The following is a 20,947-nucleotide window of genomic DNA, read 5'->3' as shown; positions in this document are numbered from 1 at the left end:
AGGATTTACATTACTAAGATGGCATGTATGGGAAAGAGTTGGTGATGAAGTCATGTCGTTAGCGTGGATCATGACCGCATGTGATGGCAAACAAGAGCAGTCACTGACCTCCCCAGAGATACCAGAGATCGGTGCATCTGGGGGTAAAATTTCAGTATAAGATGTACGACCACGACAGACAAGCAAGTCGATGTTAGAGGATGTAAGTGCCTAGTGCTTAAATCATTAAATTTGCTGCGGAGTCCAGCAGCCATGACCAAAATAATATAATCGAAACTCCAAGCGTCAAATTTCAGACTCAAGTATATGATTTAGAGGTAAGCAATTCTAGTTTGTTAAAATAAAAACATAAACAGGCAAACGTGCATGTGAGCAAAACTAGAACCTAAGGTTCCCCATGCAAAAAAAATAAAGGGCAAAAAAGGAAAAAAGGTAGTCAAAGGATTATCAAAAATATTCCTATTATCAACACTATGTTGCAGACTATCCTGTGTGAATAACTGTGGATTCTGAGTGAACTGACTTCCACCAGGATCCCCTACCCCAAGGCAGCCTCTGGATCGTCTACCCATGGTACCATATGTGTTATTCGATCTCTGCTGAAGAATCGGGCATTGTGCTCGCCAATTACCTTCTTGTCTGCAATAAGCACATTGGTTCATGTGCACAGGACCAATCTGCGCATTACTCTGTGGAGCAAACTGACCTCTAAACTGTGTAGTCCCACCTCTGGTTCCTCTATTTGTTGCAACAATACTTTGGTTTTTAAGTCTCCCTTCTTCTTTTCTATCCTCTCTTTTTCACTATTGACTCTATATTCATAATGCTGAGCCATATGCAATACTTCAGACTGCGATTTAGCTTGCCAGGCACTTTTGGAAGTCATCATTTGTGATTGGATATCAGGCAACAATCCACGCACAAATGTGTCCACAAACAGCCTTTTCCCTGACTTGGTGCTTAAATCTTGACCACTAAAATCTGAAAATACTTGTTTGAACCGATTAAAAAATTTGGTAGCACCTTCAGATTTCCCCTGGGTGCAAGCAGTAAGCTTGTCCCAAACTATTCTTCTCTCTGGAACTAGAGTCTTCAATTTAGTTACTATTCTGTCTGGCAGTGTCAGTATCACCCATGGTGGTCTCTCACCAGCTTTCCTTTCTCCATCTATCTGTACCGAATTAACCCATGTGTCACCCATCGCTGCCTGATCATTTACAGTTCTAATCTGTTTCCATAAATCAGATGGTAGGATCACATGGAACAACAAGTCTATATCACCTAGAGTGAAAATTGACAAATGCAAACAGATTCTATTTCTTTATAAAACCCTGTTAGATTTTTCCTAATATCTGGAATCGACTGTCTAATGGTATTCACTTCCTGTCTAGAGAATGGGACATGAACAAACTGTGAAACATAATGAGCTTCAATAGAGGCAGCTGATGTGCCTGCTGCGTCATCAGCTGGAATCTCTAACAAATGTCGGAGGAACTTCCCTCATAGGCAATTGAGAAGTAGGCAACTCCAAACGTTTGTTAAGCAATAAAGCTAAATCGAGTGACAAAGTAGTCCAGGCAGTATCAGGTGAAAATGCTCTCTTATAAATAATCATCAAATCTTTGGGACAACAAACCTTTTTCTTCATACACTAATCCTGCAGATATTCTACCATTACCTGTAACACTTCCCATCACCATTCAGAATCAGGTTTAGAATAAAATTCCAGAATTTCTTAATAGGCATAGATGTTTCAGAATATCTGAAGTGTTCACAAACATTAGGACTGTACCGGCTTTTTGGCTTCTTACGGCCATTTCCCATCCCATCTTCATCATCTCTCACCTCCCCAGAGATTGTTTGATAGGTTTGACAAGGGGAATGTTGTGTTTGTTGATATGCTTTTACTGAGATGTTCGCGGATCACAGTGTCTGTCCCCAAATCCAACATGGAGGGCATTTCCAAAAATCAGATGCACTTCAATCTTTTCACAATCCAATCAGTGGGCGCGTCCGATGTCTGCGGACATCACGCCGCCCTCTAGGCCAATAGGAAGCCCGTCTGTGGACTGAACAGGGAAGTGAGTCTGTGGAGCGAACCCAGATATATAAAAAAAAATGTTGCCCTACTTTTGTGCCATTTTAATAAAAACTACTCAATGGATTTACACCAAATTTACGAAAGCATGCTTTCGGGACGAAGCCGCAGCTCCTGCCGCAAATCTGGTGAAAATCTGTCCAGCAGTTTGGGCTGTAGACGTGAGCAATATTTTATTTTGATTTCGTCTATGGAAAAAACAGAAATTCTGGGACCCCCCTATAACTTTGCTCCCCTTAATGAAACTTCACTAAACTTTGGTAAGGATTTATCCAGGGGGGGCAAAGTTATAAGCCGCCCCGAAAGTGCTCTTCCTACGGGTTGTGCAACTTAACCATAACTACAGGGCCACCACCGCAGGCCTTGTAATATATATATATATATATATATATATATATATATATATATATATATATATATATATATATATATATATATATTCAGTGAAAAAACGTTGTTAAAGGGACGTTATGGTTCCAAGTAAAACCGAAAAACCCTTGATATTTGCCAGTTATGGTAAGCTAAGCAACCATAACTCGTGCCACCACCGTGCACTGCTAAGCCTAACACCCAGGACATCAAAGATGACATCACAAATGTGATCCCCTATAAAAGACCACGCCCTAGAGCTTATTCTCATTGTGTTTCTGGCTATTCTTCAAAGCACAGCTATTTTTCCTGCAACTTGCAGATTACACCATCATCGAGATGGCATCCATGGCTGCACTACTGCCACCTGGTGCTGCACCTGTTTCAGCACCACCCCCACCCCCTCCACCACCACCACCTCCTCAAGGGCCTGAAGAGGGGAACAGGAGTGAGGATGCAGAGGAGGAAGAAGAGGATGACGAGAATGAGGTAGTGGAAATCCCTACTACCCGCACTCGGTGTGAGTCTTGGGTGTGGCGGTTGGTTACCATTCATGTGGATGGTCATAAGGCTCGTGCAAACCGAGTCACCTGCAATGAGTGCAAAATGGTACTCAGTCGCGGGAGGCATGGTTCGTACAGCTTGGGACCACTCCCATGAAGCGACACCTAAGGTCATTTCACTCTGGGGCCATTCGCAAGGTTGTACCTTGTGAGGAGCGTAGTAGGTTGATTTCCTCTACTTCATCCTCCGTTTCTGATCCTGTTACCACAAGGAACACCTCAAGCTGCCTCACAGGACATACATAATGCTGATGACCCTTACTTTTCGAGGGTCACAGTTGTGTGTATGTACTGCGACAAAGTACTCTGCAGGGGGGAGCAACTTCGTAGTGCTTTTGAGACTATCGTCTCAGAGCACGAGAAGACCTGTTCACTACCCAAAAAAACCCACTCTACATCTTCCTCTCTCAGCTCGCCCTTTCTTATCCCTGTGGTTGGTGTCCCCCCTTTCCCCTCCTTTCCCCTCCTCTCCTAGTGTGTCGTGTATAAAAAAAACAAAAAAAGAAATAACAAAAAAAAAAAAAGGCTCTTTTCAGAGCCGCCTTTCACAGTTAAAAAATAGAAGTGAAAATAAATGAAGCAGGGCCCTTTGTATTTTTTAGAAGTCCGCGGACAGTTCGTGAACATTTAAAAAATTGGGTTGCTACCCCATCACAAACATTGCAATTTTCTCTGGGAAGAAGTGGTGGCTCTGAAAAGAGCCTTTGGGTGGCGTTTGTAAGTCAAAAATTATAAATGCTTAACACCTACTTCAAAATGGTTGTTGTAATTCCAAAAATGGTCGCAATGCATTTTGTACATTTCTCAGAAAAATCTGATTGCCAGAATAAGTTAGATGTACTCCATCTCTGCGAAAAATGTATGTACTATAAAACATAATATTTTCATTGTGAAAAGCGGGCATGCCAACATCTCTTAGAAAGGCACAAACAGCCATATTGACATTGTGCCTTGCTTTCTCCATTTGTGGACCAAATGAAGAAGAACAAAGCCACATTTGTCTCTGCGCAATCCGTGAAAAAGGTACTTCAGAATTTGGAAACATGTCCATGACCTTCCCAAGTCCTTCTTTCATTGCAAATTGCAAAGAAATTCCTGACACATGTCCTAAACTGTTCCCTCCACAATGAATTATGATTATATCTGGATGTTGCTCTGTCTCCAAAGTAGCACAGAGAGGTAACAAGTCCAACCACTGCATTCCACGTACTCCATGCCAGTGTACTTCCACATGTGGGAATCCAAGATCTAAACCTACTCCACAGGTTTCTGCATGCACCTTCAACCAATGTATCCACGAGTCTCCCAAAATCCAAACAATCTGTTTTCTGAAACACACAGCCATAGCTATCTGTTCTTCTCTCAGCAAAATGAGTATCTGAGAAACTCTCTCCTGGCACAACACACCCTCTAAACTTTCCTTACCAATCCTTTTCAGTGCTCATTCTCATTTGCATGACTTCTGAACCCAAAAATCCCTGAATGTAACACCCGATGTCCGCGAACTACCGCCATGTTCGTGGACATATCGTAACATGAACAGCCCTTCTACCATTTCCAGTTCACTCTCTGTGCCATTCCCTCATTGGATGTAGCTAAGAAGTCACATGACCATCCACCAATCACATTCAAGACCTCTACATCTAACTGCATCATCATAGATCAGCACTGCAAATGTACTGTGAATCTCTCTGAGTACAAGTGTCATATCATTGGCACGCACCATCTACAAGAAATACTGTACAAGTCTCCAAGATTTCTACTTGCAGCTCCATGCATATCCATATGCATGAACACAAACTACAGGTATGCATATTTTCTGTACAGTACATGAACACATTTTCTAACTGACCTTTAGCTTGTATAATCTGTAAAATGAATCTACTGTCTTTTTTTCAATCTCCTGAAATCAACTATCACTTACAAATCTTTATACTATTTAATTTCTTTATACACACACACACACTCAAATCATGTTAAACTAACCTTTTTAAAATTAAATATATAGACTACATATAGTCAAACAAAATTGCATCCACACTCTATGTTCAAATCTCAAACAATAATACTTGTACAATTACATAATTTTTTTAAAATGTCTTTACTTATTTAATTACTTACATCTATATAGGACAAGCAGCCCATGACATTGAGGCACTATTACTTGGAAGAGCTTAGTTACGGAATAATGGTATTCAGTGGTACATTATGAATTTCACAAGACATAGTAAAGATAATTTGTTTGCTACAGTTAGTCATTGCAATACAATTTGTTCATTAAGAACATATCATATGCATTCAACTGGTGTGACATATCTTATGTAAATAAGATAGTTTTAATGGTTTTGAGGAAGGCACTGAGGATTTAAATTGAAAAAATCAATGTCTAAATTAAAAACAGTGCTATATACAAACAAAATTACTAATTTATTTGTTTTACAATTGCACTGAAGACCATTCTCCTGAAAAGAAGCAACCGAATTTGAAGTACAAATAACAACTAAGAAGTAACCTGTTCATTTTAGAAAAAAAGTAAGTAGAATATCACCATACTATTTGTATTATTACTCAAACACACTGTAAGGTTAATTCATGCTATTTCTGCGCCTAAAAATAGAGATTCTGCACCATTCAGTCTGAAAGTCCCCATGTCTTAAACAGCGATTTACAGCCAGAATGGCCCACAAATTCCTATATTTTGACACACAAATTAACCAACTCAACCGCTAGAATGTACATGTTATAGAACAAACAACTGTGTTAATTGTGTAGCATTGGATATACTATTTATACTTCTCCACACCACTAGCTTACTTTTTTCAGTCAACTGAACCCCAGTTTAGTAACACATTAATTCAAGAATACCCATCCCTACTAGTTGTAGTTCCCAATGCACAATCACACACCATTACATACATCTTTATCATCTTACTCAAACACTCATGCACACAGCACACATACATTGCAGAACACAACAACCCATACCTTCTTTATTTTTTTCAACAGACCCTAAAGAATGCCTACCAAAAATCAAGTCCGTAGAAAGTAACGCAGAAGTAGAGCAAATGAGAATAAAAGTGTCCGACATGAGCATCCATCTCTAGCACAATTTGTAAAAAAAAGTTGAAACAAAACAGCTAATACAGTCATTTAGTGAAACAAAAGAAGTTTCAAGTACAAAAACGTTGCCTCCTCTATCAAAATGTAAACCAAACCAAAAAACAATTAGTAGAAAATCAGCTATCACTACAGATAAAACTGCTTCTTTAAATCTTGATATAGTTCAAAGTAAGCATACCAAGAAAAGTATTTTAGCCAAAATGTTCCATCACAAAGTCCTTTAAAATCTTATAACAACAGGAGAGAAACCAGGTTCAACTCTTTAAACCTATCATAGGTGATTTACTCTTCGAAGCGTTGATAGACAGTGCAATTCTTTTCAAAAGAAAGTTATTTATTTTAGTGTTAAACAAAATGAAACCACTAACAAAACTAATAACTAAATTACAAAAAAAGACTTCTAAATAAACAAAATGTCAACAGAAAGAACTTCTTAAGTATCTGCGGAGGTGAATGGAGTCACACTACGAGCACAGAACCATACTTTAATGAAGAAGCATACAAACAAAAGCAAACAAATACAACTGCCACACATAGCAGTGGTCGAGGTTATGAAAAAGTTAATAAAACCATAATGGAACAAGAAGTACTCCTTACAAAAATATGTACTGAATACGTAGAATTACCCCTCCATTCATCTGAATCAGAACGTCTAGTGTACAAATGGCCATGCACGTCAATGTGTAACATCCCAAACAAATTTTCAAGTCTTTACGCCAATTCTTCAATCAATATGTGAAAAGCAAAGACAAAATCAAAATGAAACTACTGCAAAATATGGACCTGTCCAGTACGCAAGTACACAGGACTACAAGGGCATTCATTGGCCTGCAATACAGGACCTACTTGCAAAACCACCTTCCATGATATCAAAAGCATATCAACACATCATTCAACTATAAGAAATCTAGTTTATAAACTGTATTATGTTAAAAGTCCTGCTTTAGCACTAGCCAAATTAAATAACATTCTTCTACATGGTACAGCAGAAGACCTAATAGAAGAAATCGACTATATCCAGAAAAAATATTTTGGAAGTGAAACCCACTTACAGAATGAAATAGCTGTAAACCACATTAGTAATAATTCTACACATGGCAACCTTTTACTACACACATACAAAAAAGAAATACTAAAATTCAAAAGTACATCAGCTGAAGTACCAAACCATGTATGTGTATGTTGCTGCAGAACATTTTATAAAAGTAACACAAAAACTGTAGACATATCATACAAAATAGAAGACAATGAAGATTCTAAATGGTTTGAATTAGTTCTCAACCTTATAGCAGAAAACAAATACGAAATAACTGACCCCGTAATACTTTGTAGTTACTGCAGCACAAAACTTGACAGTCACCAAACTCCTTCACGTGCTATCACAAATAATTTGGAATTATGTCCACTACCAAAACCCCTTCAACAACTTAATTTATATGAGAGCATCACAATTCAAACAGTGCACCCATTTCAACCAATAATACGCCTTCAACCAAAAACTGCAAAATTACCTCCCTCTGAATTAGTGAAAGGTATTTGTGGAAAAGTAGTGTATTTACTATTAGATCTAAAAGAAAATGTGCACACTCTCGGAGTGCAACGTCCAATGCAACTCTGTAACGCTCACCTGACTCCCACGGGGGCGCTGGCCTGGTTCGCGCTGCTGTGACCTCGTCTAAGGTGATGCGCAGGGTTCGGAAGACGGACTGGACCGGGCCCCAGATCTGACTTGTCTGACTCGCAGAAGTATCCTTCTTAGGGTCTGGAAGGACAAGCTCTCCATCCTGCTTCTGATGCAGGGGCGCGTTGGTATCCAGTTACGTCACTGGATTTTCTGATGGGTGAGAACCAAACTTGCTTGCCTTCCAGGTAAGTTTTTCTATAAGTGGTTCCCCTTGTGTCCATGCATTAATGTTCTAATGCTAGTGTCTTTTTCCCCATAGGGGCCGGGGTAATCAGGTAAGTCTTTAATGAGTGTTTTGGTAATGTCTTTTCATTCACTCATTAACGCTGATGTCTTTTTCCCCTTAGGGGCCGGGGTCCGAAAATGCCTGGATGCGGCGCGGACCCGAAATGAAAAGGGAATGACCCAACAGGTAAATCTTGACATGGAGTTTTAGCTTCCCTTTTCCCTTCTTTCTCTCACCTTTGTTCTTGTCTTTTTCTCCCTAGGCGCGGGGGCGCGACTGCGAATCCGGATGGTCGCTGCTGAACATGGAGGCGCCCTGTAAAGGTGAGTAGAATGCGGCGCAGCAGCGATCGATGCGATGTGCTTTTAAAAATAAATGTCTTCCTTTTCAGGATTATCGGTGAAATGTCTCTGGGATGCAGATTTAGCAAGTGAGGCCTTTTCCTTCTTCTGTTCTCTTGTTCCCTTCCTTTGCAGGTGATTCAGGATGCTGGCAGGTGTGGCAGAAGTCAAGATGCAGGAGCAGACACGGTGAGCGTCCAGCTGCTAGATGCAGAACAACACGAAGCACGTGTGGCTTATCGGGTGTGGTTTAAATAGCCTTGGAAGAAGTTCCTAGAATGTGTCCTTCCTCCAATCAGGTATGTATCCTTCCCCGACCACGCCCGGGTGGTAAATGAGTCCCACAGGTAAAGTAGTTCCTTTCAGGCCTCAAGGAGGCCGGGGTTCTGCAGCATGGTCTGCATCAGGTAAGTGCACCCAAACACTTTCATAATGAGCCTGGCGCCTATGGCGCCAGGACTGACGTTTTCCATGAGCCTGGCACCATAGGCGCCAGGACGCTGTCCAAAGGGCCCCTATAAGGGGTTGCTGGGACCTTCCCCGGGGACTTGATGTCCGCTTTTGGGGACGCAGGGCCTGAGTTGGCTCCCCGGGAGCAGGCATCGTGACAGCACTCCCCCCCAAGGCACCTCCCAAGGTTGTTCCCTCCAGGGGTTTTGGTTTGTTTGGGAAGAGTCGGTGGAATTTCCTGACTAATCGAGGTGCATGCACATGGTCACTGGGTTCCCACGACCTCTCCTGAGGTCCGTACCCCTTCCAATCAATTAGGTAGAAAAGCTTTGACCTAAACATTTTTGAATCTAATATGTTCTTCACTTTCGAATTCGGGTTCCCCATCTATTTGAATAGGTTCTGGAGGTTTGAGTAGTCGGGTTCCGGGTACCACTGGTTTCAGAAGTGACACATGAAAAACAGGGTGAATTCGCATATTAGCTGGTAAATCAAGTTTAACCGCTACTGGGTTAATTATTGCCGTAATAGAATAAGGTCCCAGATATTTTGGGTTAAAAGTTCGAGGCCCTTTGAGCGGTAAATGTCTGGTAGCTAACCACACTTGATCCCCAATCTGATACGGAGGTGCTTCACTCCGATGTAGGTCAGCATTCTCCTTGTATTTTCTCTTGGCTTGTTGTAAATGCGTGGTTGCCTCTTTGAAGGCTCGGGTAATGGTAGAATGCAGATGTTCTACTGCGGGCACTCCGAGGTTCTGAGGTGAGTCGAGGTTTGAGGTTCGAGAGTGATGCCCAAACAAGGTATAAAAAGGTCTATGGCCAGTTCCAGAGTGTACCGAATTATTATATGCGTATTCGGCTATCCAAAGAATGTCTTTCCAGTTGCTTTCAGATTGCTGTAACATACACCGTAAGTACTGCTCAAGGGTCTGATTTGTCCTCTCGGTCTGACCATCGGTCTGAGGGTGGTGACTGGTCGATAATCTTACGTCGATTTGTGCCATTTGACAACATTTGGCCAGAAGTGGGAAATGAATTGGCTTCCCCGGTCAGAGATTAGTATAGATGGGAATCCATGTAGCCGAACAATATTTTCAAGGAATTCTTTGGCTAGGACAGAAGCTGAAGGTAAACCTTTCAAAGGAATGAAGTGGGCCATTTTGAAAAACCATTCCACAATTACCAGAATGGTATTGTATCCCGAACAAGGAGGCAAGTCCGTAATAAAATCCATTGATAGGGTGTGCCAGGGTGCTGGCGGTATGTCTAGAGGTTGAAGGAGACCGGCTGGTCTTTTCTTTTGACCTTTATTTTGGGCGCAAACACCACAGGACATCACAAAAGATTTAACATCTTTTCGCATAGAGGGCCACCAGAATTGTCGTTTCACCTTTTCCATTGTCTTGGCAATACCGGGGTGTCCCTCTATTAATGTATCATGATAACCTGAAATAACTAGTTTGTGTAAATCCTTGTGCGGCAGGAATAAGCGTCCTTGGTAATAAGGTAAACCATTATCTATGGTAAAGTCTGATCCCTTTTGTATCCAATCCTGTAGGACTGTAGGGTCCAGGAGTTGTTTCACTCTGACTTGAATGTCTTTAAGCGTCTGTAACAAAGTCATGCCTAGAATACTCTGTTCGGGAATTATTGGTACTGGTTCTGAGTTTGTATCAGATTCTCCCATTCCAATTCGGGATAAGGCGTCTGCTTTGCCGTTCTTGCAGCCAGGTCGATAGGTAATCACGAAATCAAATTCAGCGAAAAACAAAGCCCATCGGAGCTGCCGTGATGACTGAGCCTTGGCGGTTTTCAAATACTGTAAATTCCGGTGATCAGTGATCACCGTGATGGTATGTCGAGCGCCAAGCAGGTAATGCGGCCAGGCTTTAAAAGCAGACTTTATGGCTAACTGTTCTTTGTCAGTGATTGCGTAATTAATCTCTGGTGCCGAGAATTTTCTGGACCAAAATGCTACGGGATGCAGTTGGTTGGTTTCAGGATCTCTTTGAGACAGAACTGCTCCCATGGCTAGGCTGGATGCGTCAGTTTCGACGACATACGGGAGATCTGGACGTGGGTGTTTCAATATAGGTGCGGAGGTAAACTTAGCTTTTAAATCCTGGAAGGCCTGCTCGGCTTCTTCAGACCATTCAAAACGTTTATTTTTCCTCAAGAGTGCAGTAATGGGTTGTACTATGCGTGAAAATTCCGGGATAAACCTGCGATAGAAATTGGCAAAGCCGAGCATGCTTTGAACCCCTTTTACAGAGCTAGGTGATGGCCATTTGAGGATGGCATCCACTTTTCTTGTGTCCATTCGGACTCCTTTGGGTGTCAGGATGAAACCGAGAAACTCAACTTCTGTGGTATGGAAAACACATTTCTCCAATTTAGCAAATAGTTTGTATTGGCGCAGTTTTTCCAGAACTGCCCTAACGTGTTTTCTGTGATCAGGTTCCGAAGAGGAGTACACTAGAATGTCATCGATATAGACGACAACACAAACATCGATGAGTTCCCGAAGGACATCATTCATGAAGAATTGGAAGGCAGCAGGCGCATTGCACAACCCGAAAGGCATTACCTGGTATTTGAATAATCCATATTTTGTACGGAAGGCTGTTTTCCATTCGGCGCCTTCTTTTACTCGCACCAGATGATATGCCCCCCGGAGATCTAACTTGGTGTATATGCAAGCGTCCTTAAGCTGGTCAAGGAGTTCAGGAATCAGAGGCAGAGGATAACGTTTTTTAACCGTTATCTGGTTCAATGCGCGGTAATCGATACAAGTTCTAAGGTCGCCTTCTTTTTTAGGCACGAAGAACAAAGCCGAGGATGCCGGGGACTTTGACGGGCGAATAAAACCATTGGCGAGGTATTGATCCAAATATTGTCTCAAATGCAGGTTCTCAGGTTCAGTAAGGGCATAAATCCTGCTACAAGGGGGTTTTGCACCGGGCACCAGATCGATTTGGCAATCGTATGATCGGTGAGGAGGTAACGTGTTGGCCTGTTCCTTTTGGAAGACGTCCTGAAAGTCCTGGTATTCCGGAGGTAATTGCATGGAGGCAGAGGTTACAGATGCTAGATTAATCTTCAGGTTTTCTGGGTAGCAGGTTTGTGCACAATCCGGGAAGGTTATTCTCTTAGCTCGCCAATCAATTCGAGGATTATGTGTCTCTAACCAAGGAATTCCAAGAATAACCTGAAACTGTGGAGCCTTGATTACATCAAACACAACTGCCTCCCGATGGCCGTCAGGACCAATAAAAGTCACCTCAGTAGTGGAATGTGTTACCAGTCCAGAGGCAATTTCAGTTCCATCGACTGTGGTGATGACATCTTTGCTGGTTTTAGGATGGAGAGGGAGGTTAATCCTAGAGACCAATTCACGATCCACATAGTTTCCAATAGCCCCACTGTCGATGTATGCCTTTATTGCATGCAACTGCTTAGGCTTTTCTGGATCTACGAGAACCATTGGCACAATGAAATGCGAGGTCTGAGAGTTAGTTTTCAAGCTCGGCAAGCGGACCCCTACGCTTGTCGGGCTGAGTCGTTTCCCGAAACAGAGTCTTCATGGTTTTTATCAGCGGCTCCTACCACTTTTCGGGGCGGTTTTGCCGGGCAATCTCGTAGAAAGTGTCCAGAGTTCCCACAATAAAGACATAATGTTAACTGCCGCCTCCTTTCACGTTCCGTTTGAGTTAAGGGTTCTTTAACCCCTACAATTTGCATAGGCTCAGAGACATCAACTCCCTTGGGGTTAGCGTGGGTCTTGACCAACACCCGGGTCTCAAACCTGGACTGATCTGTTTTTCTGTTTTGAAGTCTGTGATCCAATTGGACCACTAAGTCTATATATTCTGTGCATTCTTGGGGCGGATTTACAACTTCGGCCAAGACATCTTTAAGTTCTCCGCGTAGACGTCGATAAAATAACATGACTCTTTTATCCTCTGGCCATCCCGTTTCCACAATTAGTCTATTAAAGGTTGCAATATAGGATAGGAGGTCCCGATTGCCCTGTCGCAGGGATAGAAGTTCGTCATCCAGAGCCTGCCCCTGAGAGTGTCGAGCAAATAACCTTTCCATGCTTGCTTGAAATCCTTGAAAATCACGGAGAATCGGGTCATCTTGAGTAACCAGTGGAACTGACCAATCGGCAGCGCAGCCGCTGAGATATGACAATACAAAGGCTACTTTGGTCTGATCATTAGGGAAGGCCCCAGGTCTGCATAGGAAGTGCAAACGACACTGATTCATGAATACGGCGAATCGTTTGGGGTCCCCAGCAAAGTGTTCAGGTGGGGCCAGCGGCATGTTTCCAGGTAGATTAATCTGCACAGGGTTACTGGGAACCACAGGAGCGGGGTTCCCTCCGGAACAGGGTAGAGGAGTTTGTCCAGCTTGACCTTGCAAAAGCTGTCTGGCCAGGTCATCAGTTCTTTCCTTTGATATTATTAATTCCCTCTTGAGGGCATTAGTCTCTTGATGAGCGGCATGTACTTCGGCCCGTAATTCGCCCAGCAATTGGGCCAACTGATCAGTCTCAGAAGTTTCCATAGCGCCTGGGTGGGAATTTGTAGGAAGTCTTCGCGTTCTGTAACGCTCACCTGACTCCCACGGGGGCGCTGGCCTGGTTCGCGCTGCTGTGACCTCGTCTAAGGTGATGCGCAGGGTTCGGAAGACGGACTGGACCGGGCCCCAGATCTGGCTTGTCTGACTCGCAGAAGTATCCTTCTTAGGGTCTGGAAGGACGAGCTCTCCATCCTGCTTCTGATGCAGGGGCGCGTTGGTATCCAGTTACGTCACTGGATTTTCTGATGGGTGAGAACCAAACTTGCTTGCCTTCCAGGTACGTTTTTCTATAAGTGGTTCCCCTTGTGTCCATGCATTAATGTTCTAATGCTAGTGTCTTTTTCCCCATAGGGGTCGGGGTAATCAGGTAAATCTTTAATGAGTGTTTTGGTAATGTCTTTTCATTCACTCATTAACGCTGATGTCTTTTTCCCCTTAGGGGCCGGGGTCCGAAAATGCCTGGATGCGGCGCGGACCCGAAATGAAAAGGGAATGACCCAACAGGTAAGTCTTGACATGGAGTTTTAGCTTCCCTTTTCCCTTCTTTCTCTCACCTTTGTTCTTGTCTTTTTCTCCCTAGGCGCGGGGGCGCGACTGCGAATCCGGATGGTTGCTGCTGAACATGGTGGCACCCTGTAAAGGTGAGTAGAATGCGGCGCTGCAGCGATCGATGTGATTTGCTTTTAAAAATAAATGTCTTCCTTTTCAGGATTGTCGGCGAAATGTCTCTGGGATGCAGATTTAGCAGGTGAGGCCTTTTCCTTCTTCTGTTCTCTTCCTTTGCAGGTGATTCAGGATGCTGGCAGGTGTGGCAGAAGTCAAGATGCAGGAGCAGACACGGTGAGCGTCCAGCTGCTAGATGCAGAACAACGCGAAGCACGTGTGGCTGATCGGGTGTGGTTTAAATAGCCTTGGAAGAAGTTCCTAGAATGTGTCCTTCCTCCAATCAGGTATGTATCCTTCCCCGACCACGCCCGGGTGGTAAATGAGTCCCACAGGTAAAGTAGTTCCTTTCAGGCCTCAAGGAGGCCGGGGTTCTGCAGCATGGTCTGCATCAGGTAAGTGCACCCAAACACTTTCATAATGAGCCTGGGGCCTATGGCGCCAGGACTGAAGTTTTCTATGAGCCTGGCGCCATAGGCGCCAGGATGCTGTCCAAAGGGCCCCTATAAGGGGTTGCTGGGACCTTCCCCGGGGACTTGATGTCCGCTTTCGGGGACGCAGGGCCTGAGTCGGCTCCCCGGGGGCGTGCATCATGACAAACACTCTTTAATTATCTTGGTAAATGGAGTAGCTACAAAAGACAAAAGAATTTGGCAACAGCTTGTAGATTTACATAAAGTTAGAGAAGCCTTGCAATATCTTAAAGAGAATAATGACTATTACAAAGAAATTAATATTGAAGAAAACTTGAAGGATACAACTGAAATAATTCAAGAGACACAAGAAGCTGGTCAATTTGAGCTCCTAGATCCTGCTACAATATCAAACACTTTAGACCAATATACAGTTCATCCATTGCACTCTAATTACACCATAGATGATACACTGGAAACGTACCAAATGCGTCAAACAAAAGGATCACCAATCAGCATGTGGGAAAAAAGTATAGCAGCACGTGCGTTTCCTCTACTCTTCCCTACTGGCAAAGGAGGAAGGTACGATGATAGACCTATTCAAATATCAGCATCCGAATACCGCTATTATGGATGTATTCTGAAGATCCCAGATTTAGGCAAAATGTGGAATACGTATTCCACCTACTCTTTGAAAGTGAACTAGAAACTTTATGTTACGGAGTTGCACACATATTAAAATCAGGATCACACTTTCAAAATATGACAGCTATACAATTATTACAAAAAGTGCAACAAAAAGATGAGGTTTTACAATCAAATATTACAAATCTATTAGCAAATATGTGTGTTACTAAAGAGTACTGGTTTCGACGTCACGGAGATGTACGTTGTGTGATCAGAAACCTTGGCCCACCCACTTGGTTTGTTACATTAAATTGTGCAGAATATGCATGGGAAGATTTACATGATTTCCTACGCATATCAAACAAAAACAAAACAAACATAGATATACTAACACTGCGAGAACTTTGTTCTCTGGATCCTGTTAATGTTTCAAGATATTTTCACCATCGCTTCATTGCTATGCTACATTTTATTTGTAATAAAACTGTTCCTCCCCTTGGAGAAGTGCAACACTTCTTTTGGAGAAAAGAATACCAAGCCAGAGGAGCACCACATATCCACATGCTTTTATGGATTAAAGATGCTCCTAAATTTGGTCAAGACAGTGATGGCACTGTTTTACAGTTTATTGAAAAATATGTCATTTGTAAAATGTCTTCAGAATCCAAAAATAGTGATCTTCATGCACAAATTTTACAGTATCAAAGACAAAAATGTGGCAAATATTGTTGTCGCAAATACAAAAGCAAAGGGAAATACTTCAACAAATGCCGATTTGGTTTCCCTAGAACAGTTACAGATACAGGTCAAGTGAACAACCTCATTTCTTCAGTTAGACATAGTGTTAAAGGTAAGTTACCTAAAAATACAAATTACATAAAAAGAAAAGAAGAAGAAAAATATATCAATGATTACAATGCAATCATTGCCCACTTATGGAATGTAAACATAGATGTGCAGTACACTGCAGACATTTCTACTGCAGTTGCACGATATGTCACAGCATACTTAACCAAAGCAGAAAAGACGGAGCTGCAAGACCTCTGGAATGACCTGTGTTCAGATAAAACAGTGTCTCAAAAATTATACAGCTTGGGCATAAAAATGCTGTCCCATAGAGAATGTGGATCCTTTGAAGCAGCTGATTGTTTAACTGGTACTGCACTGTATGGTACATCTGAAAATATAGTATGGCTAAGTCTTGGTCCAGCTAAATCTAGAAAAAGAGTTCTAAAATCATACGAAGATATATAAACAATAGCCAAACATGATCCCAACAGCCAAGACATTTTAAAAAACAATTTATTGGACACATACTACCCAAACAGGAGTACCACTTTGGAAACCATGTGTCTATACCACATAGCCCAAAACTACACATACAAAAATAATATAAAACCTGATGAAAAAAACAGTAAATGTTAGCGACAAACTGTGAAGGCAGCTTAGTAAAACTCACCAAACCAAATTTAATTAATCATATCAAATTGTCATTAAAGACTCCTCAACATGAAGAAGTACATTACATGTCCCTGCTACAACTCTTTAAACCATGGAGAAAAGAAGAAGAAATACTAGATAACTATGACTCATATGAAGACACTTTCAAAGCAAATGAAAGCAGTATAACTGATGTAAACTTTACACAGTACAAAACAATGTTGCACAATGAGCAGCAACACGAAGAAGAACTCCAGGCCCAACTAGATAAGGACACTCCTGACAGTAGTCAACCTTCTGTAACAGGAAGCCAAGAACCAATGGGAGAGCCACTAATAACAAATGAGGCAGAATTAGCTATGATAGAAGTAGAAAACACCATGTGTCAGTATGAAGATAAAGAAGACTTAACTATACTACAATCAAAACTGAACAATGAGCAACGTAGCATTTTTCAAGAAGTAACAAAAGAAATTGCACATGGTGTACAACATGAAAACAAAGAATGCACCTGCCAAAATTACAAACCTATACTAATGTACGTCAGTGGTGAAGCTGGTTCTGGCAATACATTCCTAATCAAAATCATCAGTAAGTTCCTTCAACAATTGACAAACAACAAACTGTCAGCTGTTGTCACTGCCCCCACAGGTTTAGCTGCCTACAACATAGGTGGTGTCACTTTACACCGATTACTACACCTGTCAGTAGAACACCAAAACAAATTAGACTATTACAAACTTTCTACAGAAGCTGCAATGGAACTACACAGAGTATTGAAACAAATGAAAATGCTTGTAATAGATGAAGTGAGCATGGTGTCCAACCTAATGTTGGCTTTGATTCACCTCAGATTACAAGAAGTCCTCAAAACAAACTATGAAGAGCTCTTTGCAGGAAAACACATTATTGTTTTCGGAGATCTTCTTAATTTGACACCAGTAAAAGGTGAGCCTATTTTTAAAACATTAGGACACAAACTCTGCCGTGAAACTGTTGGCAGCATTGGAAATGTCAACCTTTGGCAACATTTCCAATACAGAGAATTAACAGAAAACATGCAGCAATCTGCAGATCTCACTTATGCCAACATCTTAAAAAGTGTCAGAGTTGGTATACTTTCTAAAGAAACAGAAGCAATATTGAAAACCCGGCACATTCATGCACTTTATGGTGATAATGCATGTGCTACAGATGTTATGGAACAATTAGCCCACAAAAATGTCAATTGTATGGCCTTAACGCCAACTCTTGCAAGCTGTTTCAAATTCAATGAAATAATGTTAAGTAAAGAAATGCAAACAATAATGGAAATTAGTGCCACAGACAAACTAGATGTACATGGTATGACACTACCCATGTGTGATCAAGCCACAACAAGACTAAATAGTTTAGAAAAATCAATCTCAAACACAGCAGGATTGGAAAAGATATTAAAATTATCCTTAAATTGCAGAGTGATGCTTAAACGTAACCTTGACGTGGACCAAAGACTAGTTAATGGATCATTGGGTACAGTTGTTGGCTTTCAAACATACCCACATGACAACAAAATTCAGTTTGTCAATATTCTCTTTGACAAACTTTCAGAAGTAAAAAGGATAGGACGCTCAACAGCTCGATTCCTTCTCTTCAACGACATGTATATACGCAGAGAACAATTTTCTCTAACTCTTGCATACACAGTCACCATTCATAAATCACAAGGTCTTACCTTAGAGATAGCAATGATAGACATTGGTAACACAGTCTTTAAAGAAGGCATGAGCTACGTAGCACTATCACGCTTACGTACACTTGACGGTCTATTTCTAATCAACTTTGATGCAAGTAAAGTAAGCGCTGATATTCCTTGCATTTTAGAATACAATAGACTTCGCTCACTATACACCCCCCATCTAAACACATATTCTGTACCACAAAAAGTAAAACGTTGTAAAAAAAAACGAAATCAAACAGAAATGCAACAGGATGTCACTGCAAATCCTCCAAAGACAGTAAAAGAAACTAAAACTTCATCAAGTACCACACACTCAAAAGAACCCATTAGGGAAAGTAAACCAGGTACTTCATCAAAGAAGGAAGACAAACTAAAAAGAAATCAATCAGATACAGAACTACCTGGTCCATTTAAACTCTCAAATACAGTTGGAGTAAGTTGCTACGCAAATGTAGCAATTAATATTCTATTTCAATTGCCACCAATTGTTGACAACATTTACTTACACAGTACAAATCAATTGTGTTTGCAAATGTTAGTACTTCACAGAAATGCAACAAACAATCCTGATAACACGTATAATGTTTATGGAATAAGACAACAATTGGACTACTGTGCTGGAATGGTTAAATTCACTATAAACTCACTGGAAGATCTACAAGAATTTCTAATGTACTTACTACAAGTACTGGAAAATAAAAACATACCTATAAATGAAATCTTCCAGATTTCATACATGTGGAAACATACATGCACTCTCTGCAACAATGTGACACAAGAAGAAATCCCCAATGAACGCTTCATATATATATATCAACACCTAATTGTGAATCCATTCCATTTCAGCAACTTGTACAAAATGCAAACCATGGTAGATTATGTACTACCTGCAATTCGGATAATCGCTCCACATTAGTAATACAAACACATAGTAAACACGTAATACTAATGCTTCTACGTTACAATGCAGATGGTACCAAAAACAACTGCAAGCTAACTGGATTCACACATGGTCAAATATCACTTGGTAAGAAAACCTTCACAACAATAGGTATAATCTACCAAGCAGGGGCCACAACCAATTCAGGGCACTACACTGCATATATAAAAAAAAGAAATGTGGATGGTTTGAATGTAATGATAGTACCATTACTCTAAAACAGAGATTACCAGCACATTTTACAAACGCTTATTTAATGTTCTTAAAACCAAAATTTGATAACTAAACTGTACTTAAACTGTAAGTATACTTATAGTAAAAAAAATATAAACTGTTAGAATATACCAAAAGCTGTCTAACTGCCCAAAGACTCTACAATAACTAATCAGATAAATGAATACCACTAAATTAGAGCAAAAAATAGACAGTTAGAATACGCCTACTGGTATATAACTACTCCAAAATTTTACAATATCCAAACAAATAAATAATATGTTACTGCTCCAAAAAACTTCTAACAAGCCAACGTATAAAGCATTAGCCAGAAACAAGTGAACACTGAAAACAAACAAACAAATAAACTGTAGCATAACAGAAAAAGGTTTTTTTTTTATCCAACATGGATTTTTTTTTCTCCCACAGACCCATTGATTTTAGCAACAAACACAGAAACTTAGCAAATTGCACAGTACTCAGGTTTGTAATCTACTAAATATGAGGGTCCAAAAAAAATGTGTTGATTATACAATGTAATGAGTCATTACAAAATACTAATACTAACATGCTATTTTCTTTTATCACAGAAATGAACAAGAAATACATGTACTCCAGTTACTAAACCAAACAGTAAGTATATTATAATAAGCACAACCATTGCAGCATATCACACCCTTAGTGGATTATAACTTTGTTCCTTATAAATTTGTTTTTGACTCAATGTTATAAGCAACTATGAGTGTCATATGCTGCGGTGGTTGTGGCCAGGGCATAGAGTCTTGGGTACATGGCCAAATGGCCATGCACCCAAGACTCTATGCCCTGACCACAACCATCGCAGCATATCACACCCATAGAGTCAAACATTTCAACTATGGCCTATGGAAACTTTTAATGTCCGCGGATATTATGAGTGTTCTTAGAACACTTTCAACTTGCCAGCGAACAATACCGACAGCATCCTCAGAACACCGCCATTTTTTATTTTCGAACATTTCAGGACACCGCAAGTGTTCTTAGAACACATTCAACTTGCCAGCGAACAATATGGAAAGCGTCTTCAGGACACCCCCTACGAACATTTCAGGACACAGCGACAGTTCTTAGAACACTTTCAACTTGACAACGAACAATATGGACAGCATCCTCAGAACACGCCCATTTTTTTATTTGCGAACATTTCAGGACACCGCAAGTGTTCTTAGAACACATTCAACTTGCCAGCAAACAATACGGACAGTGTCTTCAGGACACCCCTACGAACATTTCAGGACACCGCAAGGGTTCTTAGAACACTTTCGACTTGACAACGAACAATACGGATAGCGTCCTCAGGACACCCCCATTTTGTTTATTTCTGAACATTTCAGGACACCGTGAGTGTTCTTAGAACACATTCAACTTGCCATTGAACAATACGGACAGCGTCCTCAGGACACCACCATTTTGTTTATTTACGAACATTTCAGGACACCGCGGGTGTTCTTAGAA

This window comes from Ambystoma mexicanum, chromosome 4p (genome assembly GCF_040938575.1).
Source record: "Ambystoma mexicanum isolate Mex_15411 chromosome 4p, UKY_AmexF1_1, whole genome shotgun sequence".
NCBI classification, from domain to species: Eukaryota; Metazoa; Chordata; class Amphibia; order Caudata; family Ambystomatidae; genus Ambystoma; species Ambystoma mexicanum.
Note: the sequence above shows the minus strand (reverse complement) of the source record.